Source organism: Crotalus tigris, unplaced genomic scaffold (genome assembly GCF_016545835.1).
Source record: "Crotalus tigris isolate CLP2741 ecotype Arizona unplaced genomic scaffold, ASM1654583v1 scf7180000020085.749154, whole genome shotgun sequence".
Taxonomy (NCBI): Eukaryota; Metazoa; Chordata; class Lepidosauria; order Squamata; family Viperidae; genus Crotalus; species Crotalus tigris.
Genome location: NW_024097852.1, coordinates 529731 through 544643, shown reverse-complemented (window position 1 = coordinate 544643; position 14913 = coordinate 529731). Strand labels below are relative to the sequence as shown.

The window sequence follows — 14913 nt, the reverse complement described above, 5'->3', positions numbered from 1 at the left end:
TTAGGATGGAGGACATTGTCAGGTTATTACAATTATATCTAAAAACACGCTTCACGTTCCAGGACACAATATATGAGCAGATTAAGGGCACGCCGATGGGATCTCCCATCTCGGCGGTCATCGCCGAGGCGGTCCTACAGTGCCTGGAGGCTAAAGCAATGGCTGACTACCAACCGGAGTTTTGGGCCAGATATGTGGATGACACGTCCGCCATTATCAAACGAACGAAAAAAACTGCCTTTATGGAAAAATTGAACGCAATATTCCCAGACATACAATTTACGACGGAGGAGGAAGCCAACAGCAGTTTGGCCTTCCTGGACGTGTTAGTCACACGCCAAACCAATGGTGCCCTCCAAACGACAGTATATAGGAAAGCCACTCACACTGATAGGCTACTGCATTACACAAGTAATCATCCAGCAGCCCATAAGATCGCATGCGTTAGGACGTTATTTGCACGCATAGACATGCACTGTAACACTAAAAAGGCCAAGCAAGTGGAACGTGCCCGCCTCCATCAGTTGTGTAGGTGGAATGGCTACCCAACCAGCTTCATCTGAAGATACAGCAAACACCAAGAACCCCGCAGGGCATCGGATGACCCAGGGAAAACATCCTGGACAACGACACTGTATGTCCAGGGAGTAGCAGAGGCAACAGCGCACATATTAGCGCCTTATAACATCAAGTGGCTCACTGACCCGACCAAACACTTCAGATGAAAGCGATACATCCCAAGGAACCGCTACCAAAGGAAGAAAAGTCATCGGTCATATACAGGGTACACTGCAAGGATTGCCAATGTAACTATATGAGGGAGACGGCCAAACGGATAAAAATCAGAATACATGAACACATATTGGCCATTAGAAGGCAGGAGCAGTATTCCCAAATATGGATGCATATGGCATCCGGGCACTCATTCGATTTCAAGGGAGCAGAAGCCATCACCCAGGATGCCTCCAAAGGAGGATGCCTGCTGAAGGAGGCCTGGCTCTCCAACATGGATTCAATCAATTGATGCATAGAATTGCCCCTGGCATACCAGACATTAAAAATACATGAGGAGCAAGTCAGGAGGCGGATGGCACTTACCAGAGGCAGAACCAGAACCGGGGAAGGCAGCCATCTCATGGCTAGGCAAAGAAAGGATTTGGAGGGAATAGGGACAATAGGGATGGATGGTGAAATATTGGAATCACGGATGGATGGATGGGGTGAAAAGGAGGGAGGAAGTGAGCATGGTGAAGAGTCCCAGGGGGGAGGTGACAATGAGGGGACATTGGGAATGCCGGACCTGACCGTATGACCCAAAACACATAAGGCAGGAATACCAAACAGGACAGGGTTAGCCAAGAGGGGGAAGGAGTGGGAAAGGGGTAAAAAGGGGGGGGAGGTTGGATAGTCCAACTGACCATAGGCAGACAGGTAGAGAGACAGGACACGATCGTGCGCACGCACATCCAGGTGTGAAAGGAAATTGGGGAAGATAAGGCTAATGAGGATGAGAGGGGCTGAGCCTAAGAGCAAGCCAATAGGCATACCCACCAGTTGTGGGCAGATGGAGCAGAAGGATGAGGCAAGATGGAGCATGTGCACACCTTGGGGTGGAGGGAAATCGGAGAAAAAAAGACTGACAGGAATGGATGATGGCAGGCAGGAACAGCGTGCAGACCAATGGGCCAGAAAGGAAGGGAGCTCTGATGGCAAGCCTTTTGGAACACTGCACAGCCTGGAATGAGTGAGAGGGAGCGGTTAGAGAGCACACCGTCAGCAATGGTGTTGGGAAGGAGGAGATTGACAAGGATGAGAGAGGGGAAAAGTGTGGAATTAGAGTGCAAAAAAGAGAAGGCGGGGCAACCAAGGCAATTACAGTTAATCAGGAAGGATGGCCCTATTACATGGGCAATGAGTAAACAGTTAGACCAGCAAGATGTATAAAAAGAATCTCCCCACCCCCTGAGCCCCACTCTGAGGACGCTGGCAGGAGACCAGCAAAAGCTAAGTTGTTTCTTTTAACATTGTAAATAGTTGTTTTTATTGTTTTTTAAATATTTTTTTAGCAATAAACAACTGGTTTATACCTCTCCCGGAGATCGAAGATTGTGTTATTGAACAATATATATAAACCTCAGAAAACATATATATATGTTTTCTGAGGTTTTCGCGGGTGTTTCTATGTAGGTCTTTGGTTATTCGGGTTTTCTCCCGCGTCAAATTGGAAGTGTCTTGGCGACGTTTCAACGAAGTCTCATTCGTCATCTTCAGGCTGGTGTTTTCGGCTTCATGCTTCTAGGAGCAATGGGTGATCGTAGCTGTTTCTTCCTTTTAACTGCCAGTGGGGGTATGAACTGATTGGGTGAGAGCCTGGCTGTGTTCTGATTGGGTGGAGGTGTGTTTTGATTGGTTAGAAGCTTGGCTGTGCTCTGATTGGATGGGGGGTTGGCTGTACTCTGATTGGATGGGGGAGTGTTCTGTTTGGGTGGGGGCTTTGTTGTGCTCAGGTTAGTCTGAATTGCAGGGGGATGTGAGATGCTGAGCTGCATTGCTTTTGTTTGTCTTCACATTCGTGGTCGTGCCTCATCTTCATGGCGGGTGTCAATTTGCTTCATGTATGGATTGAAGGGTTTAAAGTGGCTAATGATGCAGCTGTGGTCTGGCTTCTGGTTTGTGGTCGTGCCTCATCATCGGTGTGGGTTTGGGTTTGCTTTTTGCATGGATGTTTGGTGGTGACATCCTGTGTGGTTTTCATGAGTGTGGGTCTGGTGTCCTTCTTTGTGTTGGGGACTCGTTTTTCAATAAGGGCTGGTTTCCACATGGCTGATAGGTGGGAGGTTTCATCTCATTTATTCATGCTGTGTGGGCATTTTTCTATCTCAATGGCTTCTCTAATTATTCTGTTATTAAAGTGTTCAGTTTTGGCGATAGTTCTGGTCTTTTTAAAGTCAATTTCATGTCCTGTGGCTTTAAGGTGTTGGACCAGGGAAGAAGTTGGTACCTCTTTTTTGACTGAGTTCTTATGTTCTTCAATGCATGCACTTATTCTTCTGTTGGTTTGTCCGATGTATGTGGTAGGACAAGCGGTGCATGGGATTTCATATACTCCTTGATTTTCTAACTCAATTTTGTCTTTGGGGTTTCTTAGGATGGTGGATATTTTTCTGTTTGTGCAGAATGCTATCTTGATGTTATGTTTGTGGAGGATCTTGCTGATTCTGTCTGTGGAAGAGTGGCCCTATCACACGAGCAATGAGCAAGCAGTTAGATCGGCAAGGGTATAAAAAAAACTTCTCCACCCCCTGAGCCTCACTCTGAGGATGCTGGCAGAGGATCAGCGAAAGCTAAGTTGTTTTTAACTTTGTATATAACTGTTTTTATTGTTTTAAATATTGTTTTAACAATAAATAACTAGATTATACTCTTCCCGGAGATCGACGATTGCATTATTGAACTCAAGGTGTGCCATGGTTCCAAGAGATGGTGTTAATGTCCAGGGACTTAAGAGAGGCTTTTAGCATGTCTTTGTATTGCTTCTTTTGTCCTCCGTGCAATCGTTTTCCTTGAGACAGCTCACCATAGAAGAGCTGTTTAGGGATGCGATGATCTGGCATCCTTACAACATGGCCTGCCCAGCGCATCTGGGCTTTCATTAACAGAGTGTAAACTGATGATAGGCCTGGAGAGGACATCTGTGTCTGGTATCTTATCCTGCCATCGAATCCTCAGAAATCTACGAAGGCAAGTCATGTGGAAGTAGTTCAGTTGCCTAACGTGCCTCCTGTACACTGTCCAGGTCTCACTAGCATACATCAGGGTAGTTAGCACTGCTGCCTGGTAAACTTTAAGCTTAGTAGCAAGGCTTATTCCATGGCGGTCCCACATGTTAGTCCGCAATCTGCCAAATGCAGAACTTGCCTTGGCAATTCTACAGTTGACCTCATTGTCAATTATCACTGCACGGGAGAGGGTACTACCAAGATACGTAAATTGGTCCACTGCTTGCAGCTTTTGTCCCTTTACTGTGATAGTAGGCTCTTGATATTGGGCTTTTGGAACTGGCTGGTACATCACTTCAGTTTTCTTTGTGTTGATGAAGAGGCCAAAGTTGTCACAAGCAGCTGCGAATTTGTCCATGCTGGCTTGCATTTCCTGCTCCGATCCTGCATTAAGAGCGCAGTCATCAGCAAAGAGGAAATCTCGTAGCACAGTCTCCTTTACCTTGGTGACAGCCTGAAGTCTTCGCAGGTTGAACAATTTCCCATCGGTTCTGTACCTCAGATTAACTCCCACTGAGCTGTTCTAAAAGGCATCTGACAGCATGGCTGAAAACATCCTGCTAAACAGGGCAGCCTTGTTTATTGCCGTTAGTGAGAGGGAAGGCCTCTGAGGCTCCACCGTTACTCTGAACATGAGCTGCCATGCCATCATGGAACTGCCATACCATCAGAATAAATCTGTCAGGGCACCCAAACTTCGACATAATGCACCATAATCCTTCACGACTAACTGTGTCAAAAGCCTTGGTGAGATCCACAAAGGTGGTGTATAGTTCACAATTCTGCTCCTGACATTTCTCCTGGACCTGTCAAACTGCAAAGATCATGTCCACCATGCCATGCACTTTGCGGAAACCACACTGTGTCTCAGGTAGCATGCCCTGTTCCAGATGGTCAGTCAGGCAATTTAGCAACACTCGTGCAAAGATCTTGCCTGCGATGGAGAGAAGTGATATTCCTCTATAATTATCGCAGACTTGTCGATTTCTTTCCTCTTGTAGAGGTGCATAATGGACGCATCTTTCAGTTCCTGGGGAATGGAACCTTGTTTCCAGATAAGATCGGAACAACTGGGTAAGTTTTTCAACAAGCACAGCACCACCAGCCTTATATATATATAAAGAAATATATAAACTAAACAGGTTATATTAGGAAATTGTGGAAAAGAAGTAGATCAGGTTCTTATATGGTTATAAGCAAAGAGAAAATGGATTTAAATCTTAGTGAATTTATTAGAAATAAATAATGATTTCAGATATAATACCATCTCATAAATCTACATTATATCCGGACTTTAGCCATTTCCACACTCTCACAAACCAATGAATCACACCCAGATTGTTCTCCATCTCATCTCATTGGCTTTTTTGAGCTAACCAATCGGGCAGCACAGAAATCAGCAATCAGATTGTGTCTCACCATCGTCCTAAATGTCCTAAACTTGTTTTCATATGATCTTTTTTTAAAAAAATTGCCACTGTGAGAAAGGCTGCAATGCCACGCCCTTACTCCACACACCCTACTTAAAAAGACTAAAGCAGACATCATATGATGCAGTGCCTTATCCCTGCACAGAAGGAGGAAAGATGAAAACTCAAGAGGAGGGTGAACCGAGACCTTCTCTCAATGGGTCAGAGTTCCAATGTTTCAGTTGTAGAACTCTTGTTTACAGCTAGGTTTTCTGCAGTGCTGATGAACCAGAAATTAATCGTCTCTATAGCCCAATGGTGAAGATAGAATGTGATTATACAAATACAGAGCCCACCCTGGAGTAGTGCAAATGCTGCATTTGGAGGAGCCTTGAGTCATATTTTGAGGACTAATTTAAATCCCTCTGATTAACGGGATTAATTAAATTCCATTAATTCTGGATCTAGTGCAATACATTTATGTACCATTTCTTTCACAGCAGATTAAAAACCTCTACATTACTGAATTAAAACATTTGGAGAAAAGAAACAAAGCCTACATTGTTTATAACGTCTCTCCTCCTACATATTTCAATACAAGAGGAGATTATGTTATCTTTCTTTCTATGTTAAGTTCTGTTGTGCTCATAATAGCAAATTTCAATTATATGCACAGAAGATTCTCACTTTCTACAGGGAAATGTAAATCTGTCATATTTAGTATGCAAAGAAGGAAGAAAGGAAGGAAAGAAAGAAGGAAAGAAGGAAGGTAGGAAGGCAGGAAGGAAGGAAGGAAGGAAGGAAGGAAGGATGAAAGATTGTCATTGCTTTGAAATGAATAGCAAAATCTATGCAAGAAAATGTTTTGTTTGCATAACCTTCAGCCTTAAAAAAAATACAGTATTTATTTCCCCTCATACCACACATCTTGGGAAAATATAACATTAAGCATAGTATAAATGTAATGGATTACGATCATATATAATACATAAATAAGATACCAATAAAGAAGAATATTTGTAGCTCAGGTTGAAGTAAGGGGTCCTTGATGTTCTCTGAGCTCTCTGAGTTCTCTCTCTTTTTTCCTTGCAGACATTTCATTGTCCAAACAAGGTAACATCATCAGTGCTGCTCATTACTGTATATGAAAACCAATGAATAACATGACATAATGTGGAGATATCAAACATCAAGATTAATTCAGCTTGTATTTCATTCATAACAAATACACACTTGACTTATTTCTAGAGATATACCTCTTCCCTAACTATAACAACCTCTGATGATGAGCACAGTAGCTGGCAGATCAATTTGTTTGTAAAAAAAAATTCTTGGTACTTTGGACTCCACTTGTTCAGGGTCTTTGAAATGGACAAGATTCTTCTTCCTCTTTATGATAATGAAATTCTGCCCACTATATCTAAAGATTCCTTGTGTACATGGTGGCATTCCAGAAAATAAAGGGAGTTTAGGTCAAAATGGGACAATTTGCTGCAGCCAACTCACCGCTCCCTACTCACTATGGCCAATTCACCATGGCCAACTCACTGCAGGACAACTTGCTATGGATCAATTCAACAATTCAATTTAATTATTTAAAATAATTTAAAAATTATTACAATTTTTGTCATTCATTCATTTTATCTCTCCTTTTGCCTGTTTTCTTTAATGATTTTATTCCACCATTTTTTCATGGTAGTGTAACTCTTGTCCTGCGGCAAGTTGTTCCACAGCAAGTTGGCTATGGCAAGTTGTCAAGCAGTGAGTTGGTTGCGGTGAGTGGACTGTTGCAAATTGGTCACGGTGGGGCATTTCCTGATTCAGAAACAATAGAGCAATAGAATCAGAAGTTAACGCCCTGCTTCCCTCTCTAGTAATACCAGCAGTTTACAGACAACTTTCTCTTGCCATCAAGGACTGGAATATATAGGGCAGTTCCTGGACTCAAAATACTTGTTACTTCTGATATACCATAAGACTTTATTTAACATTTCCCTCCTAGTCACCTAATCATTTTGAAACAACTATTGAATGCAAGTAAAAAATTAGCATCTTTTGATCATAGGTGCAATTAATAAATATTTCTTAAAGGAGCTCAATTATGATTACATTATATTATAATTGATTATAATCAATTATGATTATATTTTTATACAGATATTATATTTAAGGGATGAGTTAGAACTAATAGGACAATAAATGTGGGCTATTATGGATTAAAAATGTTATTTTTGTTTTTTTCATCAGAATGAATTGTTTTTATTAGATGTTCTCTTCAGCATTCCTTCCCTCTATCAACATTGTTTGTTTTTTGTTAAAATAGCACCATGAAGAAGTAAGGTCAAAAATGTTGATGATAGTTTTTAAGGTCACTATAATTTCAACAAATCTATTTACCTAGAGAGAATCTTAATGAAAGATTAAAGTGTTTTGCATTTAAGAAAAGGAATTAGTTTATTTGCATGGCATTTCTATTGCCCATCACATTTTCAAATTGTTCTGGAATTTGTTTTTATAAATATCAGTGAAATAACTTAGCCAATATTCAATAAAAATGGGGCTACGGCAGCCCAATTATATTTATTTTATTTGAATGTTATACTGATATTTATATGTGCTTAATGATTAGTAATTTAATTACCACAATTATTTAAATAATTTATCAAATAATGATTGGATTTATATTTCATTGTATACTATTGAATTTAGCCTTCATTAATTCTGTAAGATATAAGAATGTGATGTGACTATTTTGTCAAGGAAACATTGTCTCTTCCTGATACATTTCTTTGTATCACAAATCCACAGCTATATTTGTATTTTCATTATTTTGTGTAGTAACATTTACAGCAATCCATCAGTTTCTTTCACAGAAAATTCCTTCATGTATATGGTCACATTCTTGACAAATGAAATTAAATTTCCATGGAACAAAAAACCATTGCAATATTAGTTAAATGTGCTTCATGTTAGGTAGCCTGATGGGGCTGAACTGTTTTCATGATAATATTCTTGGCTGTGCAAATTTTCCACATTTGCATACTCTTTTAAAGTTTTGCATTTATTTTGAAAAAATATATAACTTTTTTTGGCTTGGTTTAAAAGTATCTTGTGAGTGCTCTCATAAAATGGCCGTTATAGGAAAGTTTGCCTACCCATAAAATGGCTGCCATGGTAGCTATGGTTTATCCCAAAATCCCTATTATTAAAATTTATTAAATTTTATATTTAAGTTAATTAACTTAAATTTATTGAAAAATTTCCCCCTCCCTGTTCTCCTGTATTGCTTTCTATTGCTTCACATTTCATCTCCTTTTTTGCTTTCTAAGCAGGTAGCACATCTGCAAAACTCCTTTGAGAGACAACCACCTACCATTTCTTATTTTCTATGAAAGTTTATAGAACCTTCACCCCAAAGGCATGGATAAAAGTAAAGATGATGCTATAGGCTGGCATTCTGTTTGCAGTATGCCACTTTCCCTTAAGACAAAAGAATCTAAAAAGAATTTAAACATTTGGGCCAGGGATTCTGGCAGGTGCCAAGAGGAGATTCATGGATACATTGGTGCCAAGCAGAGCACATTACTTACCTTTTGCAGAAAAGCATTGGGTAACGATCTGCCATAGTGATATTGACCTCACCAACAGGCTTGCTTATTTTGTAGGGCATTGTCTCAATGAATGTTCAGTTGGCACACTGGCATGTAATTCTGAACCATAAATTATTAATGTCCCTAGAAACTGAGATAGTTATGCCCATAGCTCAATGAAGCTCTATGAGAAAACATTTTAGCAAGAATAAACAGGGGCAAATACTTGGCTATATTCTGTTCTCCAGAATCCAGATGAGGTCAGGTTGCTGTAAAGTTATTCTGCCCATTTATGAGTTAGTAATGACATGTTTTGTCAAATTTTTATTTTATTTTATCCAGAAGTTAAAATACAAACTTCCCCCTCCCAAAAAACCCAAAAACATAAGAACCAAAGGACAAAACAAAAGAAATGTGCATTAAAGAAAAAAAAATACACATATTCCCCACCAGTGGAATACTGGTAAATATATTTCAACACTAGTGGTTTCCCACCTTGTGAAACAGATCTGCAATATATAAGCTTCTACAACTTTATTTACCCAAACAGTTTGACCTACTATCTATCTAGTGAAAAAAAAGTTAACAGATATTCCCACCAGCAAAACTAAACTTCAAAGCCTGCAATTAAGCAATCTGTTATTGTAATTAACTTACAAAAAGTCCACAATGGCTTCAGATCCGCCATTACCCACTGCGGTCATTGTCTCTGGTCCATCCAGCTCAAATATCCTTAGCTGCTTCTTAATAATAAAACTTTCCCTTAAAATTATAACTAGCATTAATATATAACAATATTGAATTAATAATAACATAGACAATTTATTGGCTGCTCTTCTAACAAAACTTTCGCAATACGATCTACCATTTAATAATAATAAAGTTTGAAAAGATACACGTATGCAATCTTAGTACATTACATGTCTATTTAGGGTTTTTTTTTCTTCAGAAAAAAAAACAAAACTTAAACCAAATCTTAACTGAAGTTTAGTATCAGAATCAGGAACCAGATGAAAGAGATTAAGGAATTGTATCTAGACATTTTACAGTTTCAGAAACACAGACTGGTAAAGTCTTCATTTCCTAATAATATGTCAGTTATTCCTATTTATCCATTCACACATTTAAAATTATTATCCAGTTATAATTCATTTGATTCTCCATGTCATTTTCCCTACTCAGCTTGGCAAATAGACAAAAATGGATCTAAATATACTTTGGCAAATTGTTTTTACATGAAGTCAGTTTTAAGGTCATCAGCCATAACTGCTCAAAAATGCATACGTTCTGAGAATATGACAGTCTAATCATTCAAGATTTTATAGGCTGGTAACTCTAGAAACTTGAAGATTGACAAAAACATATGTTAGCTAAGTTTTATTATTAACGGAATATGAAATACAGTAAACTTCTGCAGAGATATGCATTTATGAATGTATAAATCAGTAAAAGCAGTTAAATATCTCTATATCAATATTTCTAAAATATACTAGTGAAACTGATGTAATAATTTGAAGATGAAAACTAAAAGATTACATGAGAATTTAAACTATGCTGGGATAAAAACCGCTGATGGCAAGGATAATCTGATGCACGTTAGGTCAGAAATAAGACCCACTGAACTCAGTGGAATTAGTTATAGGTGAATTGGATGGGTTAATTCAAATAATGAATTCATGCTGCTTTTCATTTTTTTGTGAACAAAACTTCATTCTAATTGGTTATTGAATCCAGTAGGAATAATCCCCTGCCCTGCAATCACTGACATTCACCACCATTTTTCCTTTCAAAGTTCACCAATAGATTTATGAATTGGAAATTACAGTTGATGGGACAAAAAACAATAGACTTTTTAATTGATGGACCAGTGGACAGCAAAAGAAGGGTCCAATCCTATCTTTCTCCTTAATGAAGAAAAGGAGAAGAAAAATGGCAGAATTGTAATGTTTGTCTTTTATTTTCTCTTTCCAGTCTTCAACCAATTTAGAAGAAGAGGAATCTGTCAACCATAGTAAATGTGGCCTAACAGAAGATCAGAACTCCTTTATGAAGAAAGTGGACAAAATAATTGAAATCTGGAAAAGAATTAAGGCTGCAGTCCACAAAAACTCTGAGTTAAGGACATGATTGGCAGATTAATTATTAAAATGGCTTTAATGGTGATGTTGAGGTAACATCCCCAGCATGCTTTGGAGGACTACTCAGTTTCAGTTGTGTAGAAGAATATTGTCCTTCAAGAGGAGTCAATAACTAGAGATGGAATGGGAAGCTGAGCTTCATTGCCATTGCTGCTCAGTATCTAAGCCACCTCTGGAAGGCAGGAACATGCCCTGTCAGAACGACTGATCTATTTATTCCTTCACTCCTAACAGATTGTCTTTGCAAGCTCTTAAAATAAGGACATAAATGAAAGTTTCTGTAGCTGAACTATTTATTACTGTTCTCTCTCTCTCTCTCTCTCTCTCCCTCCCTCCCTCACACACACACACACACACACACACACACACACACACACACACACCCCCCTATTTATCTGTCTTATGAATTAGGTTGAAGAAAGATTACTGTGACAGAGTTTGAAAACCTTTTCATTCAGGACTACTTTGTCTTAAAAATATAACCTAGTAATCTGCTTGACTACAGCTAAAATATTAAGTAATTAGCGGTTATAGTCATGAATATTATTTAAGGTTTGCAAGTATAATTTATCATTAAGCAAATGCATATCTCATGTCTTTTTCAACAGTTTGTGGTTGTTATCAAATGCTACATGTAGACTGGATTTGACATTTTTGTCCACCTTTTAAGTCCTTCCCACAGACCTGCAATAGGCAGATGTTGTTTGATGACATAAAGATCTCATTGCAAGATGTAAGGTGTTCCAAGTAAGGCTGCAACTCACTGGCAGTGAGAATTCCATCCATATATTATTCTCTTCTCTGGTTTAACTTTATTTCTTAGTTATAATTATGTTTTGCCACAGATTTTATTATTGCTTTTGTTGATATTTTTTAATTGAAAATATGTTTTTATTATTTAAGTTGCCCTATAATCATAAGTATAGAAAAGTCTACATACTGTTTGCATGAGATTGTACCTCATGTTCCATTCGACCTGAGTTCATGGATTTCAGAATGTTCCTTGAAAACTGGAGCTTTGATTTTCCATGATTGTGATATGTTATAAGCAAATATCTATGTTACTTATAACTACAGTATTAAAAAATGGGCATATGTAGTACTATGCATCCTCCTTCACTATAGGTGAGCTTATACAGCAGCTAGGGGCCTATGCAGTATTTTCCTTTCATCCTACTGTTATTGAAGCAAAAGAGTACATGCAACTAAAAGGTCACATTATAAAAGTAGGATAATGAGGAGACACAATAAGGGTTCTCATAATGTCAACAGCATGAAAAAAAATCCCACTTCTATAACAGATTATCTATAAATGGTCTTATATTATAATTAAGAACTAAAGCAGTACTCTTTTCTTATATTCATATACTTGCTTGGCTTTGTTTTCAATTTGCTGCAATGTAATTTGTTTTATATCTCATCAATCAGTCAAACAATCTAAATTTCTATAAGATGAAGCTCAGTTTCACCAATTCAAACTTCTGTGTTCTTTAATTCACAGAGAAAAATACTGAAGAATCTGCTGTATTACATTCCAGTTTTTATCATTAGTATATGAAACCACAACTGCCTTCTTTACCTCCATTGGTATTTTTGTAATTATTACACACACACACACACACACACACACAGATATAATCCATTGATTATAGTGATGAAAAGGTTCTCATGGTTTAAAACTGACTGGAAGACATCTAATCAGATAAAATAAGAGTTTTGCATACATCTGACAAAAAGTTACAGAATTTGATCAGAATAATGTATATTAGGGTTTAAAAACTAATGCAATACACAAATTACATTATAAATATCTGAGATATTTATAATGCAATTTGTATATTGTGTACCACCACTTTGAGTGATAGTTAAGGTACTGGCCTAGAAATCAGAAGACAGTGACTTCTAGGTCTCCTATAAGCATGAAAGCCACCTGGATGGGTTTAGGCTAGTCACTTTCTCTCAACCCAACCCACTGCATAGGAGGCAGGAATATTGAGTATGTTCTGTGCCTTGAATTGACCTCCCACCCCCCAAAAGGGCAGAGTAAAAATACAACAATAATAGTTGTATCAATAGTAATAGGCCCCTTGGGTGCAATCTTAAAACAACTGGAACACTATTTGAACATAATTGATATTATAAAAATCATCATCAGTCAATTGCAAAAAGTCACTTTACTTGGAACAGCTTACATCCTGCAGTGATACCTGTAACATCATCAAACATTCACATCTGCCCATCCCAGGTCCATGGCAAGGACTCGAAAGGTGGATAAAAATGCCAAATCCAGTCTGAAATCTGGTTGACTATTTGATGAACTACAGTAACATCACTTGCAGATTTTGAGTTTCTAAGATTTCTTAATGTTTTAAGTTGCCCAGAGTTGCTTCAAAATGAGATGGGGAGGGGGAAATAAATATAATAAAAATAATTTGCAGCTCCTGTATCATGGTTGCAAAATCTAGATGACCAATACTTGGCAGGAGGAAAAAGATACAAAAAATGTTAACTCTTTGCTGCCATTCTTGCTCATTCAAATTGTTGCAGCTCATGTGTGCTAGCCCTAAAGTTAACAGAACTTCTGCTATTGAATATGAAAACAGTGTGGCCATTTCATTTACAACTGACATGAACTTGAAAGTAAGGCATGAATGATGGAGGGAAGAATAGAAAGAAGATGTAAACCTTGAGAACTGGGTAAAGAGAAGGAAGGCTAGAGAGAGAATTTAAAGCCACCAACATTTTGAGTAAGTACTTCTAGAAGCAACATTGACTAGTCTACTGGATGTGGTCTTTTTCTAAATCTTGATTGTTAGTTCTCTTAACTAGAGCAAGGATTTACTATATGGTTAACCTCTGTTTTCTGTTTTCTATTTTCAGGCAATGGATGATGGAATTCTTTCCTGCTCAGAAAATATTCAACAGCAAAACCCTGTATACACAAACTTGATATATGCTAAAAATCATAATATGCATAAAATATAAAAAGTTGCATTTTAAACAGTTAATCTTGTATTTCCTGTGAAAACTTATGAAGATATATACTGAAGTGTTTTTTTTTTACATATTTTGCATTAATTCTTATATTAGATCCTTTTTGTTTTCTGATAGCCTGCTGTTGTCTTTTACAACAGCAGCAGGTTGTAAAAGAGTGAGTAAAGATTGTGTGTTACTTTGGTATCTGTTTCTACTTGGAAGGCTAAAAGAGAGAAAAAAGAAAGAGACAAAAGTTTCAATTGTTTCTGAGTTATCATTGTGTTCTCATTCTTTTAGTAAATTCACATAATAATATTTGAATAAAACCGGAACAAATTCTACTTGAGAACTGCATGGAACTAATGAGGAACAAAGAGACCATGTTACACTCTTTGCTGTCAGAACAATGGTCTGTTGCTGTTTGATCTTTTACTTGCAGTTGATTCCTTCTTTGCCCAAAGAAGCAAGTTATATTATGGTTCAAAGTTCAGTTCATTGCTTCAACCCTGACAACCTTTTCTGCAGATTTAAACAGTTAATAAAGGAATCACCATTTGTCTTCCACATACTGGACTCTACTAATATTTATCTTAGAAACAATGAAACCTTTTTTGTGTAGATGCATGAGTCACTTGGAGGTTTGTACACAATGTTGTGTGTCATTGAAAATTCTAATCTCAGGTCAAGTTTGTATTTTCTTTTATATTTGATTTGGCTCCTGATTACTAATAATGAGCATCCTTTTAAATTAACAGTAATCAGTGCTTTTTTTCTAAAAAAAAAAAAAAAAAAAAGTGCCGGAACTCACACATGTCATACAACCCGCCTTGCCTACTCTACAAGGTTCCATCCCAAAAAGGTGCCAGAACTCTGTTCTGGCCATTCTATGAGAAAAAAAGCCCTGACAGTAATACTTGTGGTTTCACTTTTAAGATTGTATGAAATAAAAATAGAGGATCTCCTGAAACAAATATATGAATATATAAGTGTCTGTATATGATAGGCAGTTCGCTGTTTAAAA

The 14913-nt window shown here is 37.8% G+C and overlaps 2 long non-coding RNA genes across 2 annotated transcripts in view; both read left to right on the top strand.

The window, feature by feature from the left end:
- The window catches only part of LOC120318162, a 42942-nt gene extending 39354 nt beyond the window's left edge, over window positions 1-3588 (top strand). The window contains exon 4 of the long non-coding RNA XR_005559429.1: window positions 3177-3588. This is a non-coding gene — a long non-coding RNA (uncharacterized LOC120318162). The remainder of the gene's footprint in view (window positions 1-3176) is intronic.
- A 639-nt stretch (window positions 3589-4227) lies between these two features.
- Window positions 4228-14456, top strand: LOC120318161. Its single transcript, XR_005559428.1, has 5 exons — window positions 4228-4853; window positions 6281-6301; window positions 10750-10892; window positions 11525-11663; window positions 13797-14456. It is a non-coding gene; the product is annotated as an uncharacterized LOC120318161 (long non-coding RNA).
- Window positions 14457-14913: the final 457 nt, after the last annotated feature.